A 12,821-nucleotide genomic window follows, 5' to 3' on the forward strand; every position below is an offset into this window, starting at 1 on the left:
CTTTCTGCAACACAAACACATATTTTTGCTGAATACACAATACACAATTATTTGTACAACTAATTTAATTAGAAAAAAAAACATTCTAAGCCAAGAAGAAAGTGAGGGTTAGGGGAAGGGATTGTCTTTGTTCCATAGCCTCTAAGAATCTGAACACCTTTTCCAAACCATAAGGACTGTTGACACTTCCTCCACTGCAGCCTCCAGCACCACTGCCGCCACCACCGCTATTAGTAGTATTCATCATCAGGATAGTGGGATTGGCAGCATGTCTGTTAAATTAGGAGAGGAACGGTTTTTCTTCATTTTTTATTTTTTATTGGGCAACACACTTCATCCAAAAATATTATTTCTACAAACAATTAACAAAAAAGAAAAAAACTGTAAATGACTTACAGTGTGAGCTGACAGAGGAGCTGAACGGACCGGCGCGGAGGAGAAGGGAGCTGACAGGAGCTGCATGAGAGGTAAGTGCTCTCTGCCAGCCCCCCTCCCTCCCCACTGAACTACCAATGCTACTGGACCACCAGGGAGTGAGAGCCCCCCTCCCTGCCATGTATCAAGCAGGGAGGGGGGACGAAAAAAAATATATAAATAATAAAATAAAATAATAATATAACACAAATAATAATAATAATATAACAAAAATAAAAATTATTAAAATAATAATTAAAAAAATATAAAAATGCCCACCCCCCCACCAAGGCTCTGCATCACACACACACACACACTGCACTCATACACACTGCATTCACACACACTGCACTCATACACACACTGCATTCATACACACACACTGCATTCATACACACACACTGCACTCATACACACACACTGCACTCATACACACACACACACACACACTGCACTCATACACACACTGCACTCATACACACACACACTGCACTCATACACACACTGCATTCATACATACACACTGCACTCATACACACACTGCACTCATACACACACTGCAGTCATACACACTGCACTCATACACACCCACTGCATTGATACATACACACTGCACTCATACACACACATTGCAGTCATACACACACTGCAGTCATACACACTGCAGTCATACACACACTGCAGTCATACACACTGCACTCATACACACACTGCACTCATACACACACTGCACTCATACACACTGCACTCATACACACTGCACTCATACACACACACTGCATTCATACATACACACTGCACTCATACACAAACACTGCAGTCATACACACTGCACTCATACGCACTGCACTCACACACACTGCACTCATACACACACACTGCAGTCATATACACACACACTGCATTCATTATATACACACACTGTAAATAAATATTCAATTAATATAAATTTTTTTAGGATCTAATTTTATTTAGAAATTTACCAGTAGCTGCTGCATTTCCCACCCTAGTCTTATACCCGAGTCAATAAGTTTTCCCAGTTTTTGGGGGTAAAATTAGGGGCCTTGGCTTATTTTCGGGTCGGCTTATACTCGAGTGTATACGGTATATATTTTTTACATCTACATCACTGGACTAATACGGCTACAATTTCTTCTTCTTTTTTATATATATATATATATATATATATATATATATATATACCGTGTTTCCCCGAAAATAGGACCTACCCCGAAAATAAGCCCTAGCCGAATTTTCAGGGGGGGCTGCAATATAAGCCCTACCCCGAAAATAAGACCTAGGCATTTTACCTTTGGCGGGACTTCCTTCTTCTATGAGGAGGGGGAGGAGCGTTGTGGGACGCGGCATCGCGTAGCGTGATGACGACGTGCGCAGCGTGATGACGACGTGCGCAGCGCCGTCAGTCTGCCTTCACGGATCTTCAGCGGAAGGATCCATTCCGGGCGGTGAGGCACCCAGTGGTCGGACTCTTTGAACTGTGAGTAGATACCGGTATTTTATGTCTGGGACTTAATTAATTAAGGGGGGGGGGTGAATTAATTAAAGGGGGGGTGAATTAATTAAAGGGGGTGAATTAATTAAAGGGAGGGTGGATTAATTAAAGGGGGGGTGGATTAATTAGAGGGGGGTGGATTAATTAGAGGGGGTGTGTGGATTAATTAGAGGGGGGGTGTGGATTAATTAGAGGGGGGTGGATTAATTAGAGGGGGGTGTGGATTAATTAGAGGGGGTGTGGATTAATTAGAGGGGGTGTGGATTAATTAGAGGGGGGTGTGGATTAGAGGGGGTGTGGGGATTAATTAGATGGGGTGGATTAATTAGAGGGGGTGGATTTATTAAAGAGGGGGGTGGATTAATTAAAGGGGGTGGATTAATTAAAGGGAGGGTGAATTAATTAAAGGGGTGGTGGATTAATTAAAGGGGTGGTGGATTAATTAGAGGGGGTGGATTAATTAGAGGGAGGGTGAATTAATTAAAGGGGCGTGGATTCATTAAAGGGGGGATGGATTAATTAAAGGGGTGGTGGATTAATTAGAGGGGGGTGTGGATTAATTAAAGGGGGTGGATTAATTAAAGGGGGTGGATTAATTAGAGGGGGTGGATTTATTAAAGAGGGGTGGATTAATTAAAGGGGGGTGGATTAATTAGAGGGGGGTGGATTTATTAAAGGGGGGTGGATTAATTAGAGGGGGTGGATTAATTAAAGGGGGGATTCAATGTACATACCGGTACCGTAAATAAATAAGCCCTACCCTGAAAATAAGCCCTAGTGTGTTTTGTGTGACTAAAATTAATATAAGACCCGGTCTTATTTTTGGAGAAACACGGTATATATGTGTATATGCATATATATGGGTCTATGTATGTGTAGGCACATTTGTACATGTATTGGTGCCTGTGTGTGGATGTTTTTATAGGTGTGCATGTACATATATTTGTGCATTTGGTTGTATTTATATGTCTATCGCTGTATGTACTTGTGTATATTGTGTATGTACTTGTGTATACTTGTACATATACACTACTTGCGTATATCTTACCTCACATACCTGTCTCTTTCCCTCTCCTAAAGGGCAGCCCACCTTATTTGATTGTAAATTCCTGTCCTAATGTGTTTTACACCCCACCTCCTATAGAATGTAAGCTCGTTTGAGCAGGGTCCTCTTCAACCTATTGTTCCTGTAAGTTTATTTGTAATTGTCCTATTTATAGTTAAATCCCCCTCTCATAATATTGTAAAGCGCTACGGAATCTGTTGGCGCTATATAAATGGCAATAATAAATAAATAAATAAATAAATATATGTATATGGATGTGTGTGTGTGTGTGTGTGTGTGTGTGTATGTTTCTGTATCTGTGTCTGCTGGATATAGGCCTTCATGCATATGCTGTAACTCTTGGATGGGAATTCATGCATTCTTTATATAAGTAATTATTATTTTTTTACTCCCCTCCCCCCCCCTTCCAGCACCATCTTCTGCACTGTTTGCTTGTTTTTTTTCTCTCACTCCCCCCCTTACTCTGTGATCTTCACACATATATATTTAAGACCATCTGCAAGAATGGTGTCTGTTTTCTATTAAACCTGTGTCTTATCTGCACTCATGTGTTACATCTGTCACGTATTTGACGGGAGGAGTCCAGGAGGCAGGAATCAAACAAGGCGAAGTACCAAATGGAAAACCAAATTCGTAGTTGAGGAAAGCAAGTGGTCAGTTCAGGCGGCATGGGTTCAGAAACGTAAAACAGGCAGAGGGTCAGATACCAGATTATTATTATTATTATTACTATTATGATATTTATATAGCGCCGTCAAATTCCGCAGCGCTTTACAATGGGTAGAGGAACAGACATGTAGTTGTAACCAGACAAGTTGGACACACAGGAACAGAGGTAAGGATAGTATTAGACTAGTGACAGTTGCAGAAGAGGAATCAGTCAGGAGCTATTAACAGTTTAATTGATATGCTTTTATGAAGAAGAAGTGGATTTTTAATGATTTTTTGAAGGAGTGGAGACTGGGTGAGCATCTAACGGAGGAGGGAAGCGGGTTCTACAGGAACGGTGCAGCTATCGAGAAATCTTGAAGGCGAGCATCAGAGGTGGGAGTACAGACAGAAGATAGACGTAAGTTGGGAGCACGTAAGACCACTGAGAAGTGGATTACAGTAGTCAAGGCAAGAAAGGACAGTGGAATGGACCAACACCTTAGTCGCATCTGGGTGTTAAGTAGGGGCGGATGCGCGCAATGTTTTTGAGATGGAAATGACAGGATTTGGCGATAGATTGAACATGAGGCTTAAAGGAGAGGTTGGAGTCAAAGAGAACAGCTAGACAGCGAGCCTGCGTGGTGGAGCTGATGGTAGCACCGTTGACTTGGAGGGAGACAGACACAGGAGTAACAACACTTGAGGGAGGAAAGATCAGCATTTCAGTTTTGGTCAAGTTTAGTTTATGGAAGTTGGCAGCCATCCAGTTAGAAATAGCAGATAGGCAGTTAGAGACACTAGTCAAGAGGGATGGGGAGAGATCAGGAGAGGACAGGTAGATTTGCGTGTCATCTGCATAGAAATGATATTGGAAGCCAAAGGAGCTAATGAGTTTACCAAGGGAGGCAGTATAGATGGAGAACAGGAGGGAACCAAGGACTGAACCTTGGGGGACACCAACAGAGAGGAGTTGGAGAGAAGAAGCAGAGCCAGAGAAAGAAACACTGAAAAAGCGCTGGGAGAGGTAGGAGGAGCACCAGGAGAGAGCAATATCTTGTAGACCAATATTGCGCAGGACGAGAAGAAGCTGTTGATGATCAACAGTGTCAAAAGCTGCAGACAGGTCAAGGAGAATTAGGATAGAGTAGTGACCACGAGATTTTGCAGCAAGTAGATCGTTGGATACTTTGGTCAGTGCCGTTTCCACAGAGTGCTTAGCGCGGAAACCAGACTAAAGCGGGTCTAGCAGAGAGTTGGACTCGAGGAAGTCTGTCAATCTCGCATAAACAATTCTTTCAAGGATCTTGGATGCAAAAGGCAGTAGCGAGATAGGACGATAGTTAGATGGGGAGTTAGGGTCAAGATTGGGCTTCTTTAGAATTGAGGTTACAGTTGCATGTTTGAAGGGCGATGGAAATATACCAGAGGAGAGAGAGAGATTGCAAATTTTTGTGAGAGGTGGAGAAAGAGAAGAAGACAGAGTATGGATGAGATGCGAGGGAATTGGATCTAGGGAGCAGGTGGTGGGGTGGGAGGAATGGAGCAGAGCAGAAACCACTTCCAATGTAGCGGGTGCGAATGAACATAGAACAGCAGAGGGAGTGAAGTTAGGGGAAGTATTGTAAGGGGAAGAAGAAAGATGAGAGATCTCTTCTCTGATTGTAGAGATCTTGTCAGTGAAGTATGATGCAGATGAAGTGAAAGTCTGAGTCGGTCAAGTTAGTAGGTGGAGGAGGAACAGCAGGGTGAAGAAGAGAGTTAAATGTGTGAAATAGTCATTTGGGTTCGCGGGAGAGTGTGGTTATGAGGGTATTGAAGTAATTAACTTTTGCAGAGGAACAAGCCAAGCTGTATGAGCTCAGCATACATTTATAGTGGAGAAAGTCAGATGCACAGTGAGACTTTCTCCAACAGCGTTTAACAGTTCTGGAGCATTTTTGGAGGTATGCCAGGGTTGTTGTTGGGGGCGCCTGCGGCGTTTAAATGTACAAGGTGCCATGATGGCTAGTTGAGAGGAGAGGGTGGGATTGTAGAATTGTAGAATGAGGTTTCAGAACTAGGACAGTTGAGGTTTTAGATAGGTAAAAGGAGAGTTTGGAGATAAATCAGATAAATCAGGTAAGGCAGGATAGGCACACTGAAGTTGACACCCCAGTAAGCATAGTAGAACTGAGCAATGAGGTAGAGGTAGACTGTGATTATATACAGGAGTGAAATCCACCTCTCACATTCTATTGGCTAGAAGTTGATTAGTCCTTTAAAAACTACATCTGTACTGTACCTTTAAGAGGCCGGCGCACCTAGTAGAATCACATGTGACTTCAGCTGGGACCTCTACCCACGTCCACATGTTGCAGGACCGATGTACACGATGCTGTGCACGCCGGAGTCCTCGCTGTGCACCCAGAGGAGACCGCTGCAGCCGTGGGTAGAGGTAAGGTAAGTGCAGTCGTGACAGTACCCCACTTCTCTGGAGGCATAAGGGTGCAGGACAATTCGGATGTCAATAATAAAATATTCTAACAAGATTAGGGGCATGTATATTTTTTACAGGTTCGCAGGATCTCTCCTCAGGACCATAGCCCTTCTAATGGATGAGGAATTCCAAATTTCCTCTTTGTTTCCGTGAATCCAAGATTTCTTCTACTTCATATTCAATTTCTCTGCCTATCATGACAGGATCAGGTGGTGGTATGTCTCGATTAAGAAAAGGGTTCTCTTTGACAGGTTCAATAAGTGAAACGTGTAAAGAAGGGTGAATATGGTACTGATGTGGTAGTTCCAATCGTACTATAACAGTTTGGAAATATGAAAAGGTCCTATGTATTTGGGACCTATCTTTTTGGTCGGACTGGATAACTTGCGATTTTTTGTAGATAGCCAGATGAGTTGATTTTCCTTGTATACCAGAAGTGCCATTCTCTTAAGGTCGGCATATTTTTTGTATGTTTGTTGGCTTTCTTGTAAAATGTGTTGAGCTTGTTGGAAGCCTTGTATTAATTGTTTTAAGTGAGTAGCAACTTCTGGATCTGGAGTGAGTGGAGGACTCCCAGGGAGAGTGTTGGGATGGAAGCCATAGTTTAAAAGAAAACGGGGAACTGTGGGTAGAATCATGCTGTTTGGAATAGTAAGTAAACTTGGCTGTAGAGAGCAATTTTTTCCAATCAGATTGTAAGTGGATATGTTTCCAAAGGTTGATTTGTCCTTTCAGTTCGTCTGTTGGATTGGATGAAAGGCTGTTAAAAGATCTACTGAGATCTTGAGAGATTGACAAAATGCTTTCCAGAAACGGGAAGTAAATTGTGTTCCTCTGTCAGAGAGAATAGATTCAGGTATCCCATGAAGTCGGAAGATGTTATTAAGGAAGAGAGAGTTTGTTCAACAGTAGGGAGTCCCTTAGCAGGAATGAAATGTGCCATTTTTTCAGGCGATCAACTATAATCATAATGGTGTTACATCCTTGTGATGTTGGTAGATCTACAATTAAGTCAACCTTAAGATGGCTCCAGGGTCTGTATTGTATTGTTAAGGGTTGTAGCAGACCAGATATTTTAGAAGTGCGACCTTTAGCACAAGCACAAGTTGTGCATGACCCAACAGTCTTTGATGTCCTTTTGAAGAGAGGGCTAACAGAATTGTCGTTGGATACTGTAAAGTGAATTTGTTTGTCCCCCATGGCCAGCGATAAGAGAGTCATGAAAGTGGAACAGTACTTTCAGACGTGTTTTTTCTGGTACGTAAATTTTTCCATGTGATTGTGGAAAGCCTTCAGATGAAGTGGGGAGTTTATTAGGAAGTGTCGTATTTTTGATCTCCTGTGGGATATAAGACATGAGGTCAACAAAGTGATGATTTCAAGGATGGTTTCATTCTGTTTGGGTTCTTGACTGTCTGTTGTGTGAATTCTGGAGAGAGCATCGAGACGTTTAGCTGTTTGGATGTATTCCAAGTTTTTATGGTCGGTGTAACAGAGCTCACTGTACCCCTGCTGGGTACCTCTGCCAAGGACCGCTTCTTAGCTGGCGCTGAGGACCATAAGCACCGCACCAGACACCATAAGCGCCATAGACCCCACGAACAACCGCAGCTTGATTGGGGTCTCGCCATCCCTTCCCACCCTGGACCAAACTCCTGGATCCAGGGACTCAGTGGGAAGGCCTCTACTCCAGGAGAGTGTAGCTGTGAAGCTCTTCCAAGAGCTAGTAGTGATAGCTGTATAGCAGTTCCATACAATAAGAGACAGAATTCTAGATTGAGGGTGAAGTAAGTCTCAACACTGGCCTTTTGAGTGATGGGTTGGATTACTTTGGAAAAGTTATAGATGAATTTCCGGTAAAAATTAGCAAATCCCACAAATCATTGGATCTGTTTCTTGTTCTGTGGTGTGGGCCATGTGAGGATGCTGGTTACTTTTCAGGATCCCTCACTACTTTGCCTGGTTTAATGATGAAGCCCAAAAATTCCACGCACTCTGTTTCAAATATGCACGTTTCCATTTTTGCATACAAAATGTTTTTACATAAATGTTTCAACATTTCAATGGCATGACCATGTATTTGTAGTGACCATAGCGTGAACAAAATGGAGTTTTCCACTCGTCTCCCTAACGGATGTGGAGCAAGTTAGAAGCACCCCTTAATTCCAGTTTGGTGTATATTCATGCTGTTTGATGTTCAATAAGCTCTAGAATAAGTGGTAGGGGGTACTTATTTTTGATGGTGATGTGATTCAGTCCAAGTTTGGATACTTGAATCATCAATGCACAGGAGATCATGGACCCATTCTTTTGGGGGATCAGTGAGAAGGGTGTAACGGATCCCCTATACTCCGGCTGAGTATATTCATTGTAAATCTCCCGAGTCCCAAGTGAAATAGTGATAATAACTCCGAGCTGCCCAAACATCAGCCTAGACTTGATTAAGGGTACAAGATAAACTGTTTAATTATGGCCAGGTGGCCCACTTATATACACAGACCACCAGCATGGGGTCTCCAGCAAGGATACAGTAATACATGCCCCAAACAGTCCCCCAACATGCCCTGGAGTGTCTGTGCCTGGGAGGTAATTTAGTGTACAGATCCCATGAACACTGCCAAATTGCCACCAGGGTAAAAGTTTGACCGACCGCACATGTGGCGCCTGCCCAAATTAGTTCCATAGAATCAGTGGTAGCAGTCGGTCAATTTCGGAGTTCCAAAATGAACAAAAAGACTTACAGTTCCCCTGTCTCATAAGTAGCAATTGTTTGCCTTGTTCGTGCGAACAATCCTACCGAACAGAGCTCTCCTGGCTCGTCGTGGAACGAAGCAGGCATTCAAGTGAATTTGCCATTGTTCACGAGGTCGAGTGTCCGACTTATAGTTCCAGACACTTGACGACCAGGTCCCGCTGCCTGCGTTTGTGCGACAAGATGGACGCTGTTTTCCAGCACTCGTATTGTTCAGTTATATGAATGGCAGCCACACCGAAAGAGCACTTGAATTTGTGGATTCTTTGATATTTAATGGGCCAGGGGGTCGTCGGTGTTTGGTAGATTGTAGCTCCCGAATGGGGAAAACATGAATGGGGTTCAGGAATCATATTACTGAATTTATCAGGGGAATATCTTAGACCACGTCAAAATAGTGAGATTTGTCACAAAGGGTATTAACAGTACAAATTTTAACAGCATCACAATAGTCGGTTCTAGGCTTTAAATCAAATAACAGTTCACAAGCCATAATAAAGTAGCTAAACTAGGATCGAACTCCTGTAAATCATTAAGGTAGTAGATAGAAACATAAAAAACATAGAATGTGACGGCAGATAAAAACCATTCAGCCCATCTACTCTGCCCAATTTTCTAAATACTTTCATTAGTCCCTGGCCTTATCTTATAGTTAGGATAGCCTTATGCCTATCCCGCGCATGCTTAAACTCCTTTACTGTGTTAACCTCTAAAAAAGGGAAGAAAATAGCCCCAGAACAGGGATAGATTCAGTGTGTCCAGATCATATCACAATAGAGGGTAACCCTTGTACTGTATGCAAAAAAAGAAAAAAAGAAAGTGTAAACCTAGGACAAAACGTCCAGGAAACACTAGTGAGATATAGATCTCAGTCGTCTGTTAAAATGTAAATATCGTTTAATTGGTATACAAAATCATGAACAAAAACAGGATAATGAACATAAAAAATATATAAATAACCAAAATAACACACCCAGAAAGGGAGAGAGGAAGTATCAGAAGCTCAGGGAGCTATGGGAAGAGTAAGACAAGGGTTAATGAAATGGGTCAGGGGTACATAGCTGTATAGATGTCCACTCTACAAATGGATAAATAAATGAGCGAGATAGATATCTCTCAATAGAAGGCGGACAGAGACTATAATAGCCGCTAGTACTTAACAAGACACTAAAAACCCTAATGAAGGCTGTAATAGAGGATACTTGTAAATAACACTGACTAATACATGCAGATAAACCCTCAGTATTGAATTGCCAATTGTTAATAAAGAGACATTGAAAGTCCCAATAATGACTATACTAAAGGATACTGCTTAGATCAGTGTTGCATAATGACACATACTAACAATACAAGTGAATCCTCAATAGAACAGTCTCTCAATGAGGGGCGGACCAAAGTTGTAATTTCAGCTGGTACTGAAGAGACACTTAAGCACTGGTAAGGGCTATAGTAGAGGATACTAGTAACAGTCACTGACTAAAGTATGCAGAAAAATTCCTCAGTGTAAAAGTTGCCAATTGAATAATCAAGAGACATAAGAGCCCCAATAGTGGCTACACTGCAGGATACTGCTTCGATCAGTGTTACCTAGTGACTCATACTGATTGATAAGTGCAAATGAATCCTCAATGAAAAAGCCCAGCTAGTAATGAAAGAAAAAATCCAGCCCCAGTAATGGCTACACTAAAGGCTATTACTCAGACCAGTGTAGCAACTGTCTCACACTGGCTACTCTTAATAGGTGAATCCTTAGTGAAACATAGCCATAGGAACACTCATTCATTCCCTATAAATGACTCCATACAGGCTCCAACTCCTCTATACCTAACTAGACACCCCAAACAGTGTAAACGAAAAATAAGGTGAAGTGATTATAAAATCATAATCTGCCTAACGCGTTTCGACGCTATGAAAAGCGCCTTTCTCAAAGGCTATCAACGAGCAAATGCCCGTGTACTCGTATTAAATACGTACCGCGGCGTTTTTTGAGCCAATCAGCAACGGGTATGGGCGGCGCTCACTGTGTGTGCGTCTGCCGTCTCTGATTCGTGCACCAGCCGTCAATCATGTGGCTCCGCACCAATCAGAGGGTGGAAGGGCGGAGCTGAGTGCCGGTCCTGGAATGCATGTATATTGCGTTACCAGGGGCAACAGCTCTAACACCCATTCGTGCCCACAACAGAAAACGGAAGGTTATTAGAACACAGGGGAAAAAAAAGTTCGGTAGTGCAAAGCCAGCCCTATTCTCAGAGTATGATCTCACATACTCTAGGGTAAACTTAGAAAATGAATGGCCGCACGCATTTAAAGAGATATTCCCAAACTGTGCTAATGTCGAAGTATAGGTATAATGTATGGTCTCCCCTATGAAAACACAATTGGGGACTTAGAAAATAAGATGATAAATACTTCAAACATAATTACAATGGCTGCTGAATGGCTGTAATATAAAGTGACCGCTTGTTAAGTGGTTCATGAAAGTGACATATTAACATTATGATGATTACAGTAAATGTAATTAGTAACAAACAACTAGTATATATCCAAATGACAGGTAGTAATTAGGCAATGAAGGGGGTAAAGGTGAAGCCTTCATTAAGGCCATTAGGGGATAAGGTGTTTAATGTCTGGATCCAATAACATTCTCTCCTCTTAAGGATTAGATCTAGATCTCCCCCTCTTTTCCCCACATTAACTTTTTCCACCCCTGCAAACTTGAATCATCTAGATGTGTCACTATGGTGTGCTCTGGCATGTCTAGCTACTGGGGTATCTCTGTCTGATGAAACCGAATGGACATGTTCCATCATGTGCCTCTTAAAGGGACGTATTGTTTTCCCTACATATTTTTTACCACATTTGCATGTCAGTAGGTAGACTAGTCCCGTTGAATTGCAGTTAAAGAATTGGTTGATTGAAATTTTAAGTGTACCGGAGGAGTCAGTAATGGACTTAGAATCTCTATCTATGTAGCTACAAGCTACACAGCGTCCACACTGATAGGTACCATAAACATTGAGCCAGCTTTTCTTATTTTCATTCTTTTTAGAAAGATGGCTAGGTACCAACATATCCTTGAGATTTTTGCCCCTTTTTGCTGTTATTGAGACACGTGGGGGGATCACATCTTTTAGATGTCTGTCTTGTGTAAGTAATGGCCAAAATCTAGCCAGGATCTTTTTAGCTATATCCCATCCCGCGTCAAACTTCGCCACACAACGGATAATTGCACTATTGGGGCTCTTATGTCTCTTGATTATTCAATTGGCAACTTTTACACTGAGGAATTTTTCTGCATACTTTAGTCAGTGACTGTTACTAGTATCCTCTACTATAGCCCTTACCAGTGCTTAAGTGTCTCTTCAGTACCAGCTGAAATTACAACTTTGGTCCGCCCCTCATTGAGAGACTGTTCTATTGAGGATTCGCTTGTATTGTTAGTATGCAGGGCCGGCGCGTCCATAAGGCGGCACAGGCCTTAGGGCGCACGGGCTCTGGGGGCGCAAAATTTCAGTGACCGGCAGGAGGGAAGCTCTCCCTCCTGCCAGCCACCATCTCGGCCCCCGGCGCGGTTGTGCTGTGCGGAGATCAGACGCGGCGAGGGAGCTCTAATCTCACCGCTCTGCTCCCTCGCGCGCTGTCTGCTGATACCGCGGGAGCCGAAATATGACGTCATATTCCGGCTCCCGCGGTATCAGCAGACAGCGTGCAAGGGAGCAGAGCGGTGAGATTAGAGCTCCCTCGCCGCGTCTGATCTCCGCACAGCACAGCCGCACGCCGCTCAGCAGGACCCCAGGGAAGGATGCATCATCCACACCAGCTCTCCAGGTAAGGAGGCTGGGTGGGAAATGTATATTTATTAAAATAATTAGTGAATGTATGTGATGTGTGTCTGTGAGTGTCTGTGTGTGTGTCTGTGATTGACAGTGTGTGTGTCTGTGTGTGTCTG

General features: G+C 42.9%; 1 protein-coding gene across 1 annotated transcript in view; it reads left to right on the forward strand.

Moving 5' to 3' along the window:
• Positions 1-12,821, forward strand: part of TRDN (triadin) — a 781,460-nt gene that overhangs the window by 719,312 nt on the left and 49,327 nt on the right. The gene's annotated exons all lie outside the window — the stretch shown is intronic.

This window comes from Pelobates fuscus, chromosome 2 (genome assembly GCF_036172605.1).
Source record: "Pelobates fuscus isolate aPelFus1 chromosome 2, aPelFus1.pri, whole genome shotgun sequence".
NCBI lineage: Eukaryota > Metazoa > Chordata > Amphibia > Anura > Pelobatidae > Pelobates > Pelobates fuscus.